This window comes from Microtus pennsylvanicus, chromosome 5 (assembly GCF_037038515.1).
Source record: "Microtus pennsylvanicus isolate mMicPen1 chromosome 5, mMicPen1.hap1, whole genome shotgun sequence".
NCBI classification, from domain to species: Eukaryota; Metazoa; Chordata; class Mammalia; order Rodentia; family Cricetidae; genus Microtus; species Microtus pennsylvanicus.
In genome coordinates this window covers 18871185-18891990 of record NC_134583.1, presented here as the reverse complement: position 1 = coordinate 18891990, position 20806 = coordinate 18871185, and the positions used below count along the sequence as shown (strand labels likewise).

Below are 20806 nucleotides of genomic sequence, written 5' to 3'. Positions count from 1 at the left end.
AAAAATCATTTCCTTGTGCCAGAAAGTGGTAGCACACGCCTTTAATCCCAGCATTCAGGAAGCACAATAATATACATAATCCAGATTCTCTGTGTATGCTCCATATTTACATGGCTTATTTGTTTTAAATCTATTACTTTTTAATATTTATTTTATTATCTTACTCCTTTAATCTATGACTGTTTGTACTCTGTCTCTTTAAAGACTTTTGTCTTTTTTATAACCATTTACTTCTTTCTGTAACTCTCTATACTCTTTTTCTTCTCTCTCCCAAGTCTAAGTCTATTTATCCAACATTGTGACCATTAGAAGTCTTTTATGTCTGAGTCTGTCCTATTTTGTATCTGTAACTCTTTACTGTCCAGAAGTGCTTCTTAAAATGCTAAGCACTTCTTAAAACTTAAGCTACACAATTGCTAGGGGAAATACAGCACTGTCTGCTTGTTGTGCCCCATCCGACATGGCAGAGCTGTTTGCTGCCTCTGGAGCCATTCTCACGGCTCCATTTTTAGGCACACAGCCAGTCTATGTTGCCATTAAGCAAGTTGTAGCACTCTGGTCACAAACCCCATTTAAATGCTCCATAGCCAGACCTCTGAAAAGAGCCAGAGCCATTTGTGCTGGTGAACCAGGGAACCGCCATTTTTTTTAAAGAAGCTGCACAGTTTTTATTGCACCTCTCTTAAAGCAGTCCACCCATGCTCACCGCAACCCCAGATAGAAAAAAAAATTGGGGCTACAAAAAGTCATGCTAAACTCTGTTCTTTTGTGTCTAGAATTCCTTTTTAAGCTTTCTCAGGTTTTTATGTGGATGTAGTTACCCACATTGGTATCCAATTTGTAGAAGGCTGCTTGTTTGTCCCCAGCCGCTTAGCCCCCAAATAATCACACAGAAATTGTATTAACTAAATCACTGCTTAGCCCATTAGTTCTAGCTTCATATTGGCTAACACTTACATATTAATTTAACACATTTCTATTAATCTGTGTATCGCCACATGGCTGTGGCTTACCAGCAAGATCCCAACTGGCATCTGTCTCTGGCAGGGCTACATGGCTTCTCTCTGACTCTGCACTTCTTTCTCCCAGTTTTTAGCTTAGTTTTCCCCACCTAGCTCTTTTCCGTCCTGCCATAGTCTCAAGCCAGCTTTCTTTATTAACCAATCATATTCACAGCAGAGAGGATCCCACATCATATGAACATTTTATTTAACTAAATATGTGCAAACACATTAGTTCACAAACACATGTTGAAGTGTGTTAAGTTAGCAGGGGGATTTAAGATTTAGAGAAGACAACAAAGTAATGGATTAGCAAGATTTAATCCATCCTTTGTCATTGACTTTACCAAGACACTTGAAGAATCCCTCTGCTTATTTTCCAGGAATTGTTTCCATGTATTTTGGTTGTAACAGTAACCAGATCAGCACTGCTCTTAGAAGCCTGCCCTCTCCTACTGTTTTTCTGAATTAACTTGGTACTGCCGTGGTTTGGGGTATTTCATTTATGCGCAGTTTCCAGCTGGCAGCTCTGATTATTGCAGTGTCTATATTGTCTTTCACAGACAACAGTAAATTACCTTCATTATTAACTCGCTATAAACTATGGGAATGACACATGGTGTATATTGCTATTGTCAGCGGAAATACAGTCAATAAAGAAATATTGTTCAGTATCTCAAAAGAACAGAGGTCTGATAGATAAGAGGAGTTTGAAGTATATTAGTGTATAAATATTGAGAAGCACCTCACACAGAGAAGCAGACACTTGTGGAGTTATGAAAGAAATGTGATGCCCTCCAATTCCATTGATGAGGTACAGCAATGATACTTGGATTGGTGAGGGCAAGTTTAGTTGGCCTGGTTGTGCACTGTGTTTTGAATAATGGAGCTCCCCACAATCCCAATTATATAGCTATTTGTTTAATTACTTGACCAAGAATTTTTATCCCTGCCCGACACTTGACTGGATGTGGTCAGGAGCTACAACCAAGAATTTCTAGACCCTGAGAATAAAATTATTGGAACAAATTTAAAACCATGCTGCCATCAAGTATACATAAAATATCAAAGGATAGTTATTATTTGTAAAAATAAAAGTAGAAAAGATGGTTAAATTAGTCATCAACAGACCCAAGCTTGTCCAGGGATGGTCAATGCATGGCACATCTGCTGATATATGCAATGGCTGTGGTTTAAGGAAGACCTCACATAATTATCTGAACATTCTGATGAGATGATTTCTTCAGACTGTCATCATCACAGGCAATGGCCTGGACCTGTAAATCAGACTTCGTGCAAGAGAGTGGGCCCCTCTCCCTTCTTATGGCCAATTCTTCTGAGGTTAGATGAGGAAATTTACCCTCACCCCTACACCCTACCTGAGGAGAGACCTCCATCCTTACAACTTCTTCTGATTGATCTATTTCCCTTCTCTCTCTCTGTCTGTTTTTATGAGTCTCATTTCTTAGACTCTATCTCTTCAGTTATGTGTTAAAGCCATTTCAAATACGTATTTAAAGAGTCAACCTTTAAGCATGTAAATACAACACTTCCTCAAGTCCTGTAAGCAGTTCTCAGTGAAAAAGACTAGACCAAAATGAAGGAGTTCTGTCTAGGATTTGAAATCATGTTAGCAAACTCAAAAGTGTTGGATAATTTTTGTTTTCTTATATCTTTTCTTGATGCCAGAAAGTCAGTGAGACTAAGACAGACTTACCACTCTCATCTTTTAGAAGAAAGCTGGTTAGAAAGCCATTTTAAGAACACTTAAATTTCCAGGGTTGGAAATAATAAGTAATTGATGCTGAATGCTACCTGTAGATTCCTGACGAATGTGGTCACCATCATTACAGAGTAAATTATATTTTGTATCAAGTACTTAATTTATATATCCATTAAACAAAGAATCACAGTTTGAAGATATTTAAGGAAACATTAAACTGGGGTTATAATGGGTAGATAATTATCTTTGTAACATTTTAGATCTAGCCCTGAGATATTTGTTATGAAATTTGTGGTCACAAAGTGTCTAAAAATTTTTTGCATGTATGAGTGTAACTATGTACAGGTGCATGCATGCCCATGCACGCTATAGTAGTGTACACATGTATGGAAACCAGGGACAAACTTATATGTCATTCTCAGGAGCTGTCCACCCTATTGTCTGAAGCAATGTCTCCCATGAACCGGGCTGATAAACCCAAAAAGACTGCCTGTCTCTGCCTCCCCAGTGCTGGGATTCCAAATGCCCAATGTCTTCAAACACTAGGCCTGGCTGATGAACCCAGAGAAATCTGCCTGTCTCTGCCTCCCCAGTATTGAGATTACAAATGCCCGACCATGCCTAGCATTTTTGCTTGCACTCTTCTGATCTGGCTCTAGTTCTTATGATTGACTAACAAGCACTTTGCTTAGTGAGCTATCTCCTCAACTGGCTTTGATTCCTTTGTATAAAGAGACATGGTGTATAAGTTATTTAAAAAAAATATAGAAGTTGTTCAAAGAAACTTCTGACTTTCTTTGAGCTTGGTGTGCCAGTTTATTAACAGGCAGGAGCCCACCTCCCAGGCCATGAAAACAAGGACAGAGGTTCCAGTGGCAGAAAGAATAGGTGTTGATTTTTATTTTGTTATGTTTTATTGGTTTTTTTTAAATCTCCTTTCCCTTGTCTTTAATAGTAGTCAGGAAAATCAGGGAAGGTGGGTGGTCCAAGACCAAGGAGTAGTCCTAAACTGAGGACTGCTTAGCACAAATCTAGAAATCTACATGTAAGTAGAGACTGCTCGTTCATTTCCTGGCCACCCAACCCTAAATAATCACACAGAAACTTTATTAATTACTATACTGTTTGGCCAATGGCTTAGGTGTATCCTGGATAGCTAATTTACATTGTAAATTAACCCATTTCTATTACTTTATGTTTTATCACAAGGCTCGTGTTTTTTTAACCTCTTGCTTTTTGGACAGCTACATGGTGTCTGCCTCCTTTGGCAGCTACTTGGTGTCTCCTTGACTCCACCTACTCTCTATATTTATTTCTGTTCAAATTTCCTCCCTGGTTTTATTTCTTGCTGCCATAGTCCAAAGCAGCTTCTTTATTAACCAATGGCAGGAAAACATATTCATAGCATATGGAGGGGAATCCCACACCATCTAGATTTTAAGGTAAATCTCTAAGCAGGTCATGGTGAAATGTTAAGTGTTGAACAGCCTGACCTAACTTTTAAAATGATCATGTATGTCCCTTTTACCTTTGAATTATTGTTATTTGGGTAAATAATTCCTTCTAAACTACTTAGTGAGTATCTCAAGGCCATGAATAGGCTTTGATGGATCTCTGGCTTCTCACTCATAACTATTCATGACAGAATTATGATAAAGAACAAATTCATCACATAAATTAGAGAATCAATGGGTTACCAAATGAATAACCAAATACAGGTACAGAAGAATTCTATGGAGAAAGTTAAAGATACATATTGAACCAATTCTAGCTAGAGTTAAAATCTGACTGAAAAAGCAGGGTCCTTCAAATACCCACATGATTTGTTCTAGGAAATATAATTAGTATGTGAAAATACCCTTCTCCCAAAGTTTATTTTCTAATTCTTGTGTTAAATAATTTTTATTGACTTGCATAAAATTAAATAGTGGTTTGTTAAATCACATCTTTGCAGGAAGGTTAAATTACAGTAATCATACACTTAACATACAATAAAATAAACATGGTAAAGATATTATAACTGACTAATGGTTAATGTTGTGCAACATTATAAACATGGAACACTGAGTCTGTAGAGTTCAGATATTCCCACAAGAGCCATACATTAGTAATTTTTCATACTTTAGAAATACCTTATTTTTTCTGTCTTCTTGTTTTCCAACTTTTCATACATAATTTTAAAAACAAAATTCTTTTTAAACAATAAGTTGATTTATTTCCTCACTTTATTTAGGCATAAATGATAATCTTATATTTTTTTGAAATTTTTTTCACTGACCAAAAGTGTTTTGATAGAGTATCTACTAAGTTATCCTTGTTACCATGTGTCAGCAATTAAATTAGACAATAGGAAGTACACATACATTAGCAGTGTTTACCATAGGGGTCTATGATACAACACCCTTCATTCTGTGAGCTCTTTTACCTTGGTCTTTATATTCTCCAATCAGAAGTAGAATCTGTTCTCCCTAACACTTGACCCTAGGTAGGCCTGTAGTGGCCGAGGTACCACACTTACCATTCCAGGTGGAAGTACCTGAGAGAATGGAGCCAATGAATAAGGCAGACTAAAGTCTCACAGAACAACCAACTATATTCAGAGCCTCAGGCAACCTATACTTTGAGGGTCACATGAGTTCAGACTCTATACAATAACAAAGATAAGCCATGTCTGGCAAAAACATGTTTTTCCATGGAAGCACACAAAGGATTGTTTAAGCATTACCTAAATAGCAGTAGCAAGTGGTAATGGGTAGTCTGAAGTAAACCCCCTCCTATCTGGGAGGAACAAGAAAACACATTGTAAAGGACTCATGACAACAGTCCATGCCATCACGGCCACCCAGAAGACTGTGGATGGCCCCTCTGGGAAGCTGTGGCGAGATGGCCGTGGTGCTGCCCAGAACATCATCCCTGCGTCCACTGGTGCTGCCAAGGCTGTGGGCAAAGTCATCCCAGAGCTGAACGGGAAGCTCACGGGTATGGCCTTCCGCGTTCCTACCCCCAATGTGTCCGTTTGGATCTGACATGCGGCCTGGAGAAAGCTGCCAAGTATGATGACATCAAGAAGGTGGTGAAGCAGGCATCCAAGGGCCCACTAAAGGGCATCCTGGGCTACACTGAGGACCAGGTCGTCTCCTGTGACTTTAACAGTGACTCCCACTCTTCCACCTTCAATGCTGGGGCTGGCATTGCTCTCAATGACAACTTTGTAAAGCTAATTTCCTAGTACGACAATGAGTTCGGCTACAGCAACAGAGTGGTGGACCTCATGACCTACATGGCCTCCAAGGAGTAAGAAGCCTGCCCTGGACCACCCATCCCAGCAAGGACACAGCAAGAGAGAGGCCCTCGGCTGCTGAGCAGTCCCTGTCCTAACTAACCCTTGACACTGAGCATCTCCCTCACAGTTTCCATCCCAGACCCCCAGAATAGCAGGAGGGGGCTTAGGGAGCCCTACTCTTTTGAATACCATCAATAAAGTTCATTGCACCCCTAAAAAAAAAGAACAGGAGTTTTGAAGATATGCCACAAGACTACTGTCCTGTTGTCTGGCGTGTTCTCACAAGCACTCAGAATTCTCCTTTGACTCCATTCCTGGACCATGTTCCACCAGGCAACTTCTGTTTCCTGCTCTGTGATACATCTGGCTTTGCAATCTATTTGTTCATTTTGAGTTATGTCCTTCATCATACTTATGATCATCTCAGAAATTATATATTCCATGGTTACATATTTATTTGTTGCTGCTCCTTCTAAAATAATATCGTTTGTCCCTCATTACCATATTTTAGCTATGAATTCTGAATGGAAGTTGGTGCAGTAAAGAAACCAAAATAGCTGCTCCGTGGGTGAAAGGGAAAAGCTGTTTATTCCGAACTGCCGATGCTGACTCCCAAGAAAGCAAGGAGAAGCGACAGAGGACAGATTTCCCGGGTTAATGGGACCAGGAATGGGGAGTTTGAGAGCTGATGTGAAGCTTCTGAGTAGGGACTGGGGGTGCAGGAGCCTGAAGCTTGATAAGTTAATAGGCACCACATTTATATATTAACTGAAGAGGCACAAGTATCTCTGGCCAGACATGAGGAGAAGGACCTCTCTTTTTTAACAAGTAAGAATTTTCTTCAAATGCCCTGCCTCTCACTTCCCACCCCACAGAATGGTGGCTTTTGTCTAAATGCTTGACCTTTGGAAAAGAAAGAAATAAAAGTAAATATTTATTGAATTAAGACAATAATATCTGTCAATAAAGTTTTAAAATGAAATGGCCTTGAAATTACCCAGTTCTAAAGCATTGTAGTCCGTGTTGTTTTAGCCGTGGGCTGGGGCATTGCATTCCTGAAGCGCTGACCACTAATGTTCTAAGATGGAGACTCCCAAGAACTGGCTAACATTCCAAGAAGGAGCATCTGATAGCTTAGAACTTTCTTTCACTATTGCATTTAGTAAAAAGATGGAACTAAGCTTCAGGAGGAATTTTTGTTTTCTTCAACCTGATTGGCATGGAATTCTAACAAATAACAACAATGTTCCCACAAATAAGAATTTGTCAGTATCAACAAAAGTAAAAACTTAGCTGTGTTGATAACTTAATGGGTTCATCGCCAACAAAGTAACGTGTTCTATTTTCTAATGGTGATAAAATAAATACATTTTGTATGAGTGAAAACTGACAAATGAGATTACGTTAAATGATTTGCATGGTAAATAAAATAATATAAGAAAAAGACAATCCAGATAATGAAGAAAAAAATTTACACATTATTAATCTGACAAAGGATTAATATTCAAAATCTATAAGAGACTCAACAACAAAAGATTTAAAAATGGGAAAAATTATCTGAACAGATGTTCCTTAATAGGATTTATACAAATGGCCAACAAATATCTGAAGAAATGCTTGATAGCACTAACCATTGGTGCTATCAATACAAATCAAGGCCACAGTGTGAGGGCATCCAATCCCACAGAGAATGGCTGTTATAAAAGTGACAAGAATGAAGAAAAGGGCAATACCTACATGCCACTGGAGAGGTAGTAATATGGCAAAGTCACCATAAAGTGCCCCAAAAAAACTAAAAAAAGAATTTCTACAGGATCTAGCAATTCCATTTCTGTCTATGCATCCAAAAGAAATGAAATCGATATGTCAATGAGAAAGCTACATCTCCATGTTTATTGCAGGACTATTCACAGTAGTAAGACTTGGGATCAATATATTTGTCTGGGAGACAAATGGCTAAAATATTTTTTGCAATGAAACATTGTTCAGCCACAAAACAAAAGATTGAAGTTGTTATTTGTGGTCCTGGGGATGCAGTGGTTGAATATTATGTTAAACACAGAAAGAAAATACCACACAAGTCATTACTTACACATGGAATCTGAAGGCATTGATTTTACAGCAGTAGCGAGTAGCAGCAGAGTGGTCATTACAGGCTAGGAATGGAAGCCAGGAGGAAGGATACAGGAAGACTAGATAAGGGATGCTGAAATGCAATCAGTATAAATAACTTCTGATGAGCCACAATACTGTGACTGAAATCCACAGCAACTTCTAATATACTTTCACAAAGAACTAAGGGGGGATGGACTTGAACTTGACATTTCCTAACACAAAAACAGGATAAATATGTAGTAGGATGGTGTAATGGTTAGGGTTGTCAGCTTGATAAAATCTATAATTACTGGGGAAATAGGCCTCTGAGCATATCTGTGGAGGATTGTCTTGACTATAGAGTGGGAAGGCTCAGATTAATTGTGGGTGGGACTGCAGCTGTGGAGAAAGTCAACTGGGAATTTGCATACATGCATTCATTGCTCTCTTCTTTTGACTGTGGACATTGTTTAAGTCCTGCTGTCTAACTTCTCTCCCATGATGTATGTTAAATTGTGAGGTAAAATAAACCCCCTTTCCCTTAAAATGCTTTGCCTAGAGTATTTCATCAATGGCAAGGAAACTAAGACAGAAGGAAGTGCAAATTCTAAGATTTGATCTCTACATGTCTACATTGTTGAATTATGAAACTGTATCTCACAAATATCTACAATTAGTATATGCCCAATGGAGCTCAAACAAATAGATGTAGAGCATAGAATAAGAAAGAGGAAGATGTTGACCAGTGAGCAAAAAGCTTCTATGCAGAAAGAAAAATTGGGGTGGTTTGCTTGATATTGTGATCATAATCAATAAAAATGGATTGTGCATTTAAAAATGGAGAATTTTGAAGACCGTCCTACAAAAGTGATAATTCTTTGAGGTGTATATGTTAATTAACTTAATTAAATCATCATAATTTGTGTGTGCTAAAACATCATAATACTTCACAAATTTGTATTAAAATTTAGAGAAAAATTTTTGTAAATATGTCAGAAAATCAACTGTCATTGAAACTATGATAAAGTCTCTAGGATAAGACTTCTCTTAAACCATAAGCAACTATCAAACTGTAATGAATATGTAAAACAACCACTTTTTTGGACTGGGAAGTCAGCAGCATAGAGAACTGATAAGAGGCAAAAGAGAAACCTATAAAGTAGAAACTACCTAATTAACTCCTTCCACCTGGAAATAGAAGATCCCAATGCAGGAAGATAGAAATTGTATAATTTCTGAGCTCACAAGTCCTTAGGAAGTATTATTAATACCCTTTTTAAAACACAACTTTTGAACAAACTACACAAATTTGACTCAAATATACTTTATTAAGAATGTACTAATGTTGAACTATGCCTCTAAGGGACAAACCTATCCTACTTTCTAATTTAATAAATAAATCTTTGTTACTTGACAGCTGTGCCCCCCATTCACAGATTGTCTGGCAGGGATAAATCATGGGAAAAGGGCATAATACAATAAAGGTTATACATGTAACCTCCCTGGCAGGAGTGAACATATTCTAAATAAAGACACTTGTGACATTCCTTTCAGATATTAAACTATTAAGACAATGATCTCCAAGAAATGAGAATTTTTTTCAAAAAAATATATTTGGAGAAGGACAAAAGTAAAGCCTTCTATCAGGTGGAATGGTAACTTGTATCATGGATTTTATACAGTTCTGATAACTCGTCAAACCACCTTTCAGGAGAAACTTGGAAGTTGAGGCAACAGTGGTGGGCAGGACTATGCCTTGACCATTACTGCTAAGCTGTGCATATCTCTTGTCTTTTATTTACCTGTGACCCTCATGTTAAAACCCCAGTGTGGATATATTGACTAAAATTTTCTTTCTTTTGCTTTCATTGTTTCCTTATTGTTCTGTTGGATTTTGATTTTAGGGATTGTAGAATTCAAGCCTGTACTGTAACAACTCTAGAAACAATTTCAATGGATCATGGCCAGAAGAAAAAAAATGCATTTTGAAGATATTGTAATAAATTGACCCCAAATGAGAAGGAAAGGTTTTTAAGTCCCATGCAGTTTCTAGAACCATTTTATTCTGTGGATTTTTTTTTTATTGTTGATGGGTTTGAAAGAAAATGTCCCCCAAAGGGAGTAGCATGATTAGGAAGTGTGACCTTGTTGTAGTAGGTATGGCCTCGCTGGAGGAAATGTGGCACTGTAGAGGTGGGCTTTGAGATTTCATATATGCTCAAACCATGCCCAATGTCTCAGACCATTTCCTGTGAGTCAAGACTAAGACCTCTCAGCTCCTTCTTTAGCACCATGTCTGCCTGCATGTTGTCTTGCTTCCCACTGTGAAGGTAATTGACTAAGCCTAAACCTCTATACTGTAAATGAGCCACCACAATTGAATGTTTTCCTTCCTAACAGTTGTTGTTGCCATGGGTCTTGTCACAGCAACAGAAACACTAACTAAGACATTGCCCTATGTCTGCCAGATCAGCTGCTTTCTGATTCCACTGGGTAAACTGAGGGATGAGCATCTGGACTTTGTATGGGACTCTTGAGAAGCATGGTTCTTGTTACTCTTCTTCAAGACACCGTACTTCAGGGCTTTACTTTCAGTCTTAGAAGCTCCTTTGAGCTTTGAAATTTTTTTGGCAACTGGCATTTTGGTGACTAGTTTTGTCTTTCAGAGTTCCTTTGAAATAATATCATAATTTTTAACTTTCTGGGTTCTTCTTCCATGCACATGATTAGACCTTGTCCATTTGGAAGCTCTTTTGAGGAACTTGGAATTCTGTGATCTATTTGGGTACCTTTCATATGACAGGCAAAGCTGAAATGTATTTTTCTTGGACATTTGTTGATACTTTGGTGTTCGATTAAACCATGTGTAATGGAGAAACAAGAGCATTGAGAAACCCCTGTCAGGATTTGTGTAGCCAGGGAAACTATTAAACAGCAGCTACTCTGGTGCCTGTTAGGAAGAATTCTAGAAGACTAATCTTTTGAAGATTTGTGATGGTTTCTGTCATGTCTTGGTAAAAAGCCTGCCCTGCCCCTGTAGTACTTCAAAATAACTGAGCAATAAACCTTTCTTAGCTTCATTTTACATTTCTTCTTTAAATTTACTGTTCATATGCCCAACTTAAAATGTTTGTGGCATGAATTTTGAACTACATTAGAATATAGAACCTGTTGCCTCTGCAGACTCATCTTTAAAAAATAAAAAACAGCTAAAATGCAAGAATTCAACAGTTATTTATCAGAAATTAGGCTGAAAAAAGGGTATATCTTTCATCAGGCAGGAGTGATGAAAATGTTAACTAATTGAAAAGTTGGCTTTGGGTTTCCTCTCAGTGAAATGGTTTGGGTTTTGACACATTCTACTGTAGAAATAAGATTTAGGGAAATTTTGTTAAAAGATTTACAAGACAGATGATTTTTTTCGAAAACATGTGCTTTAGAGAAATAACATCTAAAATACTTTTCTAAATGTAGACTTTTATTTAAAAATAAGATTGGAGACATAGGTTAAGAGTTTTATTAAGGTACAAAAATTTATATTGGCCATATGGATTTACATAAGGATTTTCTTTCAAAACAAATTTTAGAATAAAATTAAATTTTATTCATTTTAATAGTTAAAAGTGTATTCAATAAAATTAAACTATTAAGACAACCATTTTGAAGCTATAACAGAAGCTCACACCAGATTTTACATTTTCACTATCAAGTGTGTGTGTGTGTGTGTGTGTGTGTGTGTGTGTTATTTTGGTTTCCACTACTTATCTGCCACCAAAAAAATGGAAAACTTATGGCAGAGTTGAAACTAGAAAATCAGTTAGCTTCCAAATTCTCTTTCACCCCTCATGTACTTGTATATTCACATTCATTTCAGTTTGACTAACATTGATACGTAGTTGGTTTTTATTTGGAACTTTTTAACAATAAAGTTTTAATAAAATTAAAAATAATAGTAAAACGTAGTCACAGGTTAAAAAAATATGTAAGGATATAGAACTACTTTTGTTCAGTTCTCCAAAGATTTCTAAACTGCTTCTTGCTAGGCAAACGTAATAAACTCATTAATTCTAGGACTGGCCTGTGCGCAGAAATGCTTGATTTCTGGGCTCTGATTATATGAAATATACATACATTCTTACAGTGTGGAGGTAGACTAACTTTGCTATTACCATACTTGCTAATATATTTTGTTGCAACTAATGTTACAGATTAGATATTTTGTTACCTAATTTGTTGTGTATTTACATTGTAAAATTATCAAGATTTTATGTTTTTAAAGATAATTGCTTATGCCTGCTACCAGTTTACAATCCCTTTTTGACAACTTAATTATCTTAAGCAAGTAAAGGTTCATTTAAGTATCCATTTATTTGTTTTAATCTTTTATTAATCTTCATGTGAATGGGTGTTTTGTCTGTAGTATATATATATATACCTTGTGTGTGCAGTGCTGGAGGAGGCCAGAAGAGGGTAGATCCCCTGGGACTAGAGTTTACAGACAGTTGTGAGTCACTACTAGGAATCAAACCAGGGTTCTGCGGATGGACAGCCAGTACTTTTAACCTCTGAACCATCTTTCCTGTCGCTATGTTATTCTTTTTAACTGGCTTCTTATTAGTAACAATTTTAAAGAGATTTTAGCATATTCAATACCTTATACATATGAAAAGAAAAATGAAAAGTTGTTTGTCTGAAGTTTGCATGTTATACAAAAGTTTGCTATATTAGACATATAACTTTGACGCATGCAAAGTGACCAGTGAATCTGGTATATAAAATATATATTATACATGCACTATTGGTATAACCAGTGAAGTTCTTTTGCCATTTAATCAATACCATTCAGATGAAAATCTACCATTTGGGTAATCTGTGTGTTTGAAAATCTTGCTTACTCCATTTACCCTAATGAGAAAGGTACTTTGTTATCATATATATGAGATACACTTGTACAACTCAAAACCGGTCTTTGGCTGTCATTGCAGTAAACTTGAAAGAAGTCTACGGCCTTGGTGTTTGTCAGTGCTGCAGACCTATTATGTAACTGAGCCATTCAATCTAAAATTTGCTTCAAAAGTAGAAGCGGAATTAGTGCACAGAGGACTTCTGTGTGGTTCTCCTATGCAATGACTGCCATTGTTACGACTCTTTTAAAAGTTGAATACATTTATATTCTTTTTGTATTACGTAAGCTTCCTAAGATGCAAAGCTAAGGAAACCCTTCAGCAAACAGATGTGAGCTGATAGGTTCCTAATTATATCATGACTATTTTCTTCAAGTAACCATAATTAGAGAGGCCTAACTGTGCATCAAGCAGTACCAGTTAGTAATTAAAAGGTATTGGATACTGGTCACCTACAGTAGGCCTGAGTTAAAAGCCACTCATTCTATACCTTTTAATGGCTTTAATTGACCACATGGTTTCATTGGCAGGAACTTCTTGACACCTGCCATTTATACTACTCTCCTACTCTCATCTCACACATGAGGTTGGTGTGAGTGAGGAAAGTTATAAAGATTGGAAAATAGATGTTTTGAGAAGGGTGAGTCTGGTGCAGAAAACATCAGATAGGTATGTAACAGAACTCACCCGGATTCTAAATGCAAAGATTAAAGCTATATCATGTAGCATTGTAGAACCACAAATAGGCTTAGGATGTATAAGGCCATAAAGTCAAACACACACAAACACACATACACAAAATGCAAATGCATGCACACACACACACACACACATGCACGCACACACACACACACACACACATGCACGCACACACACACACTTTTACTGAAGAAGCAGTTTTGAAGTGTGTTTAATACTTGAAAACTATTTCTACAGAGAACATCATCGGCCACTAAATCATTTGCACTTGACCTAAAAAATAGAAAACAAGAGGATCATCAAGTGTGTGAAAATGTACTGCTAGCTCTATGGTAGAACTAAAGGAGACGCAAAGAGACCTGCCTGCAGTTAGGGCTGGCAAACTGCAGATATGACCAAAAAGTCAAGCACAGGACAAAGTAGAAAGATAATTTTGATAATCATTAAGTGCTCCATGGCTTTAAACATTTTATCTCTCTCCTGTTTGTTACTATTTTCATCAGAACTTGGCTATGAGTTGGAATGTAGTGTTCTGGCTGGAGCTCTGGAAACCAGGCATGCATGCACTTCACAGACTATAAAGACATCAAGTTTTATTTCTGAATTTGGATCTAAGTCAACTGTTTTTAAACACACCTTTTAAATAGTTTTCAATGCCTTTAGTTTTTTGCACAAAATGAACCATAATCTTTATAAAAATCCAGACATGACAAAAATATGAAATATATAAATCACTACAGATTCCACTTTGGATAACTGTCATCTTTAATCCAATTTAATATATGGTTATCTATGTAATTACTTTCTATTGCTCTGACAGACTACCTGAGACAAACAAGAATAGGAAATTCCAGAGTGTTAAAATTGTAGCTATTGTAACTGGAGACTTCCCGACATCCTTAGCGTGCCTCTCTAACTTCTGTGCATATCTTATGAGTGTCTGATTAATTTTTAAAAAAAATAGCCTGACTTGATTTACCTGAAGTGGGTTTCTTTTCATGTAGTCAGTCTGAGTTTTGATGAGTTTTCACACAGTAATGTAATGGATAATGATTTTTTTAAAAACCGTGACTTTTAACTCACTTTTTAAAATGTATTGTTGTAGTTTCGTGAGTAGTGTTTGAATGAACAATGTCTCCCATTGCTTTTCAGATATTTGAACACTTATTTCCCCAGTTGATAGCACGGTTTAGGGAAATATTACTCCTTCATGTGGTCTTGCTGAAGAATGTATGTCCCTGGGTCATGGGCTTTGAATGTTTATACCCTTGCTTCACTTCCTTGCTTGATAAAATGTAATCAACCAGCTTCCTGCTCTGGCTGCTGCATTCTTGTAACTCTGGAGTCCTTTTATGGAACAGTAATCCCAAATAAACTCTTCTTTCTCTCAGTTGCTTTGGCAATGGTATTTATCATAGCAATTAAAAATCTAGTAATAAAAATATTGGGAGCAAAATGTGGGCATTGCTATATTATGGGGGAAATGTGGGAGACTTTGGAACATTGGAGAAGGAATGCCATTAGATTTTGCAAGCAGAATTTTATAGGCTATTCTAATAGGAGCTCAGAAAACAGTGGTGACAATAATATGGTAAAGACCCAGCTCACGAGGTCTCAGGAGGAAGCAAAGAATTGATTAGCAGCTGGGCTAGAGGTCATTCTTGTAGGATTGTGGCAAAGAATTTGGCCAAATTAAAAAGTAATAGACTATTTTATAAAAACAGATTATTTTAAGACATAACGTTGAGAATGCAATGGTTTATTACTGATAACTCTTCTGCAGGTCTATGATAAAAATAAGTGGGGCAGAAAGAACTACAGCATGTACAGTTGGGAGAGATAATGAGCACAGGGAAGTTTCCTGTTACAGCCAAGGCAGGGACTGAAAAAAGAGACAGTAATTGTTAAGGAGATTAGTGTCAAAAAAAAAAAAAGAAAAGAAAACCATGGATGCCTACCTAAACAATTGTCCCCTTGGGATTCAAACATAAGTGGTTCCTCAATATGGTTTAGGTGCAGTGTCATGGACAGTCCTTTAATTGTATGTCTCTATATCTATATATCTATCTATATCTATATCAGATTTCTCCAATGATTTCTGTGGGCAGAATCTGAGCAAAAACTTCTGCCCTCAATTTCTATAAAATTTCTTCAGCTTGTTAATAAAATTCAACTTCATTTAAATTGTGACTCAATATCATTAAAGGCTCTGCACATCAAAAGCAGGTTTAAGACACTATATTTAAACAAGGCAATTCCTTTTAAGACCACTCCCTGATAAAAAGAGCTGTTTCTGAAAATTTCCCATGGGAATCAAGGGTTAAATTAATACACACAGACTGAGGAAAGGGTTAACCAAGTTGAAAAGGGTGACAGAAATTAACTCTTGAACAGAGGACCCAGTAGATTTAAAAACAGAATATAAAAAATGTAAAAACAGGTAGAAAACACTGTAAACGTGAAGAAATAAAGACATACCACAGAAAAAGAGAGAGAGAGGCTTGTGCTCTGGACTGAGATAGTACAAAACCCTGAGGGCAAGACAATACCCAGCTAGGCTTCCAATTTTTGAGAGGAGAAATCCTAAGTGGTGGTTTGCTCTTAGAGAAAAAAAGAAAAAAGTCACTTCAACAAAGAAAAACTAATTGGGTTGAAAAGCTGAGGATGTGCCCTGAGCTGTCAGATGAGCTTGGCAGTGCTGTCCAGAAGCTATTGACACTAGAGGCAGGCATGAAAGACGCAAGACTGAGGGGAACCGGGATCCTTCCTCTTTTGTTTCAGAGAGTTGCTAAGACCGGCCAACATGTGGCAGCACCAACATCACTGAGCAGAGGCCCTGATCAGCCATTGTGAGAAGCTGGGAAGGTGAAGCCCACAGTGGGAGAAATCCCAAGATGTAGACGATGCAAAGCCAAGAATATACCAGGTGATGCTAATTCCAAGAGATTAAACCAGCTCAAAAGAAAGGGCTCTGTTGCAGATAGTGAAACTGGAAGAACGGAGTCCCGGACACAGAATGTGGAGCTACAGGATTTCTTATTTGATCCCACTGGCTTTCAGTCTTGCTTTGGTCCAGTATTTCTTCTCTATCTCTTTAAGGAAGGAAATGTATATTCTGCAGTCCTTTAAACTATATGTTAGAAATATATTTTTTGTTATGCTTTGTTGCTTACTTTTAAAGGGGGTAAGAGGACTACCCTTAGTTTCAGAAGAGACTTTACAGGTTTGCACAATATTGAGACTGTTAAACACTATGGAAAATTTTAAAATTAGACAAAATGCATTTTACATGTTGAGATTACCATGGTATGGAGCATAGAGGGCTGAATAACCAATGTCCTCCAGAGACTCATATATTTGAAAATTTGATTTCCAGTTGGTAATGCTGTTTGGGGAGATTATAAAAGCTTTAGGAGGCATTTCCTTACTTGAGGAAATAGGTCACTGGGGATGAACTTTGAAAGGCTGTAGCATTACTCCAATTGCACTTTCTCTCTCTCTCTCTCTCTCTCTCTCTCTCTCTCTCTCTCTCTCTCTCTCTCTCTCTCTTTCCCTCCCTCCCTCCTCTCCCCTCCTCTTCCCTCTCCCCCTCCTCCCCCTCCCCTTTCTCTCTCTCCCTCCTCTCCCCTCCCCCTCCCTCTCCCCCTCCTCCCCCTCCCCTTTCTCTCTTTCCCTCCTCTCCCCTCCCCCTCCCTCTCCCCCTCCTCCCCCTCCCCTTTCTCTCTCTTTCTCTCTCTCCACCTCCCTCCTCTCTCCTCCCCCTCCCCCTCCCTCTCCCCCTCCTCCCCCTCCCCTTCTCTCTCTCTCCCTCCCTCCTCTCCCCTCCCCCTCCCTCTCCCCCTCCTCCCCCTCCCCTTTCTCTCTCTCTCTCTCTTTCTCTCTCTCCTTGTGACAGACTGAGATCCACAGCTTATTATTCAGGCTTCCTGTTGTCATGCCTTCCCCATCACTACGGAGCCCCACTCAGAAACACTAATCACAAATTCCCCCTTTCCTGAGTTGCTTTCAGTTCAAGTTACTTTATCACAACTACCAAAAGTAACAGAGTCAGAAGCACTGTGGGACAGAAGCTGTGTTTGAATCTTCATTACTGTGCCTAAGAGATCCATGCACAAACACTCCCTGATCTGTAAGCCCCTTCCGGAAGGACAGAGAGTTCCTGCAAGGCTGGAGGGTGTTATTTATGTAAGACAATGAGCCACATATTGTTAACTCCCCTAAACAAGTCTGTTTGACCCAACTTCTCCAGTTGTGGTTGATTACATGCAGGCAGGAGGTTCACGGGCAAGAAACACAACAGGATGTAAATTTGCCCTGTAAACCATGACTCAGGGCCAATTTCTGGAAACCAGAGATGGCCCTGGTCAGAGAGTCCATCAATCTAGCCAGTATTCAATTAAAGTTTGCTTCAAATATGCTGTTAAGTTGTGGTAGGATTAACAACATAGCATATTTTGACCCTTAAAACACAGAATGGAACCCTTTCTGTGTGTCTGACTCTTCCCATGTCTTTTTTTTTAAATATTTATTTATTATGTATACAATATTCTTTCTGTGTGTATGCCTGAAGGCCAGAAGAGGGCCATGTGGTTGCTGGGAATTGAACTCAGGACCTTTGGAAGAGCGGGCAATGCTCTTAACCTTGATGGCATCTCCTGTTCACCTTGATTATGTCCTCTACTGCTCTCTGTCCGGAAGTCCCACCTATCCCCCCTGACTAGCTATAGGCTATTCAGCTTTTTATTACACCAGTCACAGCAACGCATCTTCACACAGTGTACAAATACCCCACAACAATATTGTTGACTTGCATATGTAGTATGTTTGAATATTAACAGTACTCTCAGTGAAGTACAGGAAAAGAAATCCCTTCCTCGCGAGAAACGTATCCTCAGACCTAAAGAACAAGCCATTTCTTTGTTGACTGTGCTTCATTTCCATTGGCAATGATTGTTTTATGCACATTTAGAAGGGAATGGTAACAGTAAAATTTGCTTGGTAACTTCTGCCTGAAAGGGCTCAGAGCACTCCGCACTTGACTTGCTGTGGGTGACAACATGGGTTGCATCTCCAGGCTAAGCTGGGGGTTTGAGGACTCTGGTCCAGATGGTAGAGCGTGGAAAGACTCAGCTGTGTGCTGCCTATTTCTGCCCTTAGGATGGAAGAGCAGGCAGAGAGCTTGGAATATCAACTTCTTAGCCATACGGTGGGGCTTGTTAGCCAAGCTTGTTTTACCATGGACTTGTGATACACAGAGAGAGAGACAACGTTAGGATAAAACTGTCATGTTGGTCAGCTTTCTGAAGCATTCACACAGTTCCTAAGGCAATCAAAGACAGGAAGGTTTATTTCAGCTCAACTTTGGAGGGTTCAGAACAAGGGCATTTGGACTTGTAACATTTTGGCCTGTGGCAAAGCAAATGCACAGTGAGAATGTACTGAAAGAAGCTGCTCACTCACGATAACTAGGAAGCAAGGAGAACACTGCACACCTAAGAGCTGTCTAGTCCACATCTCCTTCAAGGGTACAGTCCCAGTGACTATCCCCTCCTTCAAGACCTCATTTCCTTTTTATTTCATTTTCTTTTCTCTCCTTTTTCTTATTTTTTTTGTTTTGTTTTGTTTTGTTTTGTTTTTGAGACAGGATTTCTCTGTTTAATAGCCAACTTGTCCTAGAACTTGTAGACCAAGCTAACCTCAAACTCACAGAGATCTGCCTGTCTCTGCCTCCTGAGTCCTGGGATCAAAGGTGTGTGCCACCATGCCTGGCTAAGACCTCACTTCTTAGATTTCAAACACCACAGACTTACAAGCAAGATTTTGTCACACATGCCTTTGGAGACCACAGAATCATCCATAATCGTGTGACTACAATGTAGTCCACCTCAAGATATGCATTAATAAGGTATTATAAGCACCCAGTTTTATCAGCATTGGTTTGTCATGCCTTAGTTAAAATAACATTGACCAAATTCTGTCAGGATTAGGGTACAGTTATTGACTTGAAATTTCATTACTCAGTATGTTTTATTTAATACGAAAATGTAACTTTCTTATTTTAAGTAAAGTTTATTAGGAAAGGGTTTTTTTTTAATATATTTAAGCACAGGCTTTAAGGGAAAGAGATAATTGAAGAGAATACTACACACCTAAGTGCAGGAAGGGACCCAAATTCATTTTCCTTAATCTTCCTTGCTGTATAGTTATGTCTTTGCATAATTTAGGTAGTCAATGAATCTTGAATTTTGCATGCAAATGGATGGAAGTAGAAAACACTATCCTGAGTGAGATAACCCAGACCCAAAAATATGAATATGGTATATACTCACTCATTAGTGGATTCTAGCCATAAACAAAGGACATTGAGCCTATAGTTCGCCATCCTAGAGAAGCCAAGTAATCAAGGTAAACCCAAAGAAAGACATATATAGATCCTCCTGGAAATTGGAAGCAGACAAGATCACCAGGCAAAAGTTGGGAGCATGGGAGTTGGGGGAAGGGGAGAGGGGAAGAAAGAGGGGAAAGGGGGAGGGTTGGGGAGAGCTTGGGGGTGTAGGATTGTTGAAATGGAGGAAGGACAGATATGGGAGCAGGGAAGAAGAGATCTTAATTGAGGGAGCCATTTTGGGGTTGGTAAGTGGCTTGGCTCTGGAAGGGTTTCCAGGAGTCCATGGGGATGACCCCAGCTAGGACCCTGGGCAGTAGAGGAGAGGGTGCCTGAACTGGCCTTTTCCCTTAGTCAGACTTATGACTATCTTGAATATTACCATGGAGTTAGATACAGAGACTCACATCAGATCACCGGACTGAGCTCCCAAGGTCGAGTTGAAGATGTAAGTAGGAAGAATATGAGCAAGAAAGTCAGGTCCACAAGGGGTTGGTTCATCCACTGAGACAGTATGCCTGAGCTAATGGAAGCTCACCAGCTCCAGCTGGACTGGGCCTGAACGAGCATGGGATCAAACTGGACCCTCTGAATGTGGCTGACAATTGGGGTGGACTGGGGGGCCAATGGTAGTGGCATTGGGATTTTTCTCCACTGTATGTGCTGGCTTTTTGGCATCCTATTTTCTTTGGATGCATACCTTCCTAGGCCTAGATG

The 20806-nt window shown here is 38.6% G+C and overlaps 1 pseudogene; it reads left to right on the top strand.

The window, feature by feature from the left end:
* The first annotated feature begins 5534 nt into the window (after positions 1-5534).
* On the top strand, positions 5535-6195 carry LOC142850713 (glyceraldehyde-3-phosphate dehydrogenase-like; annotated as a pseudogene).
* Positions 6196-20806: the final 14611 nt, after the last annotated feature.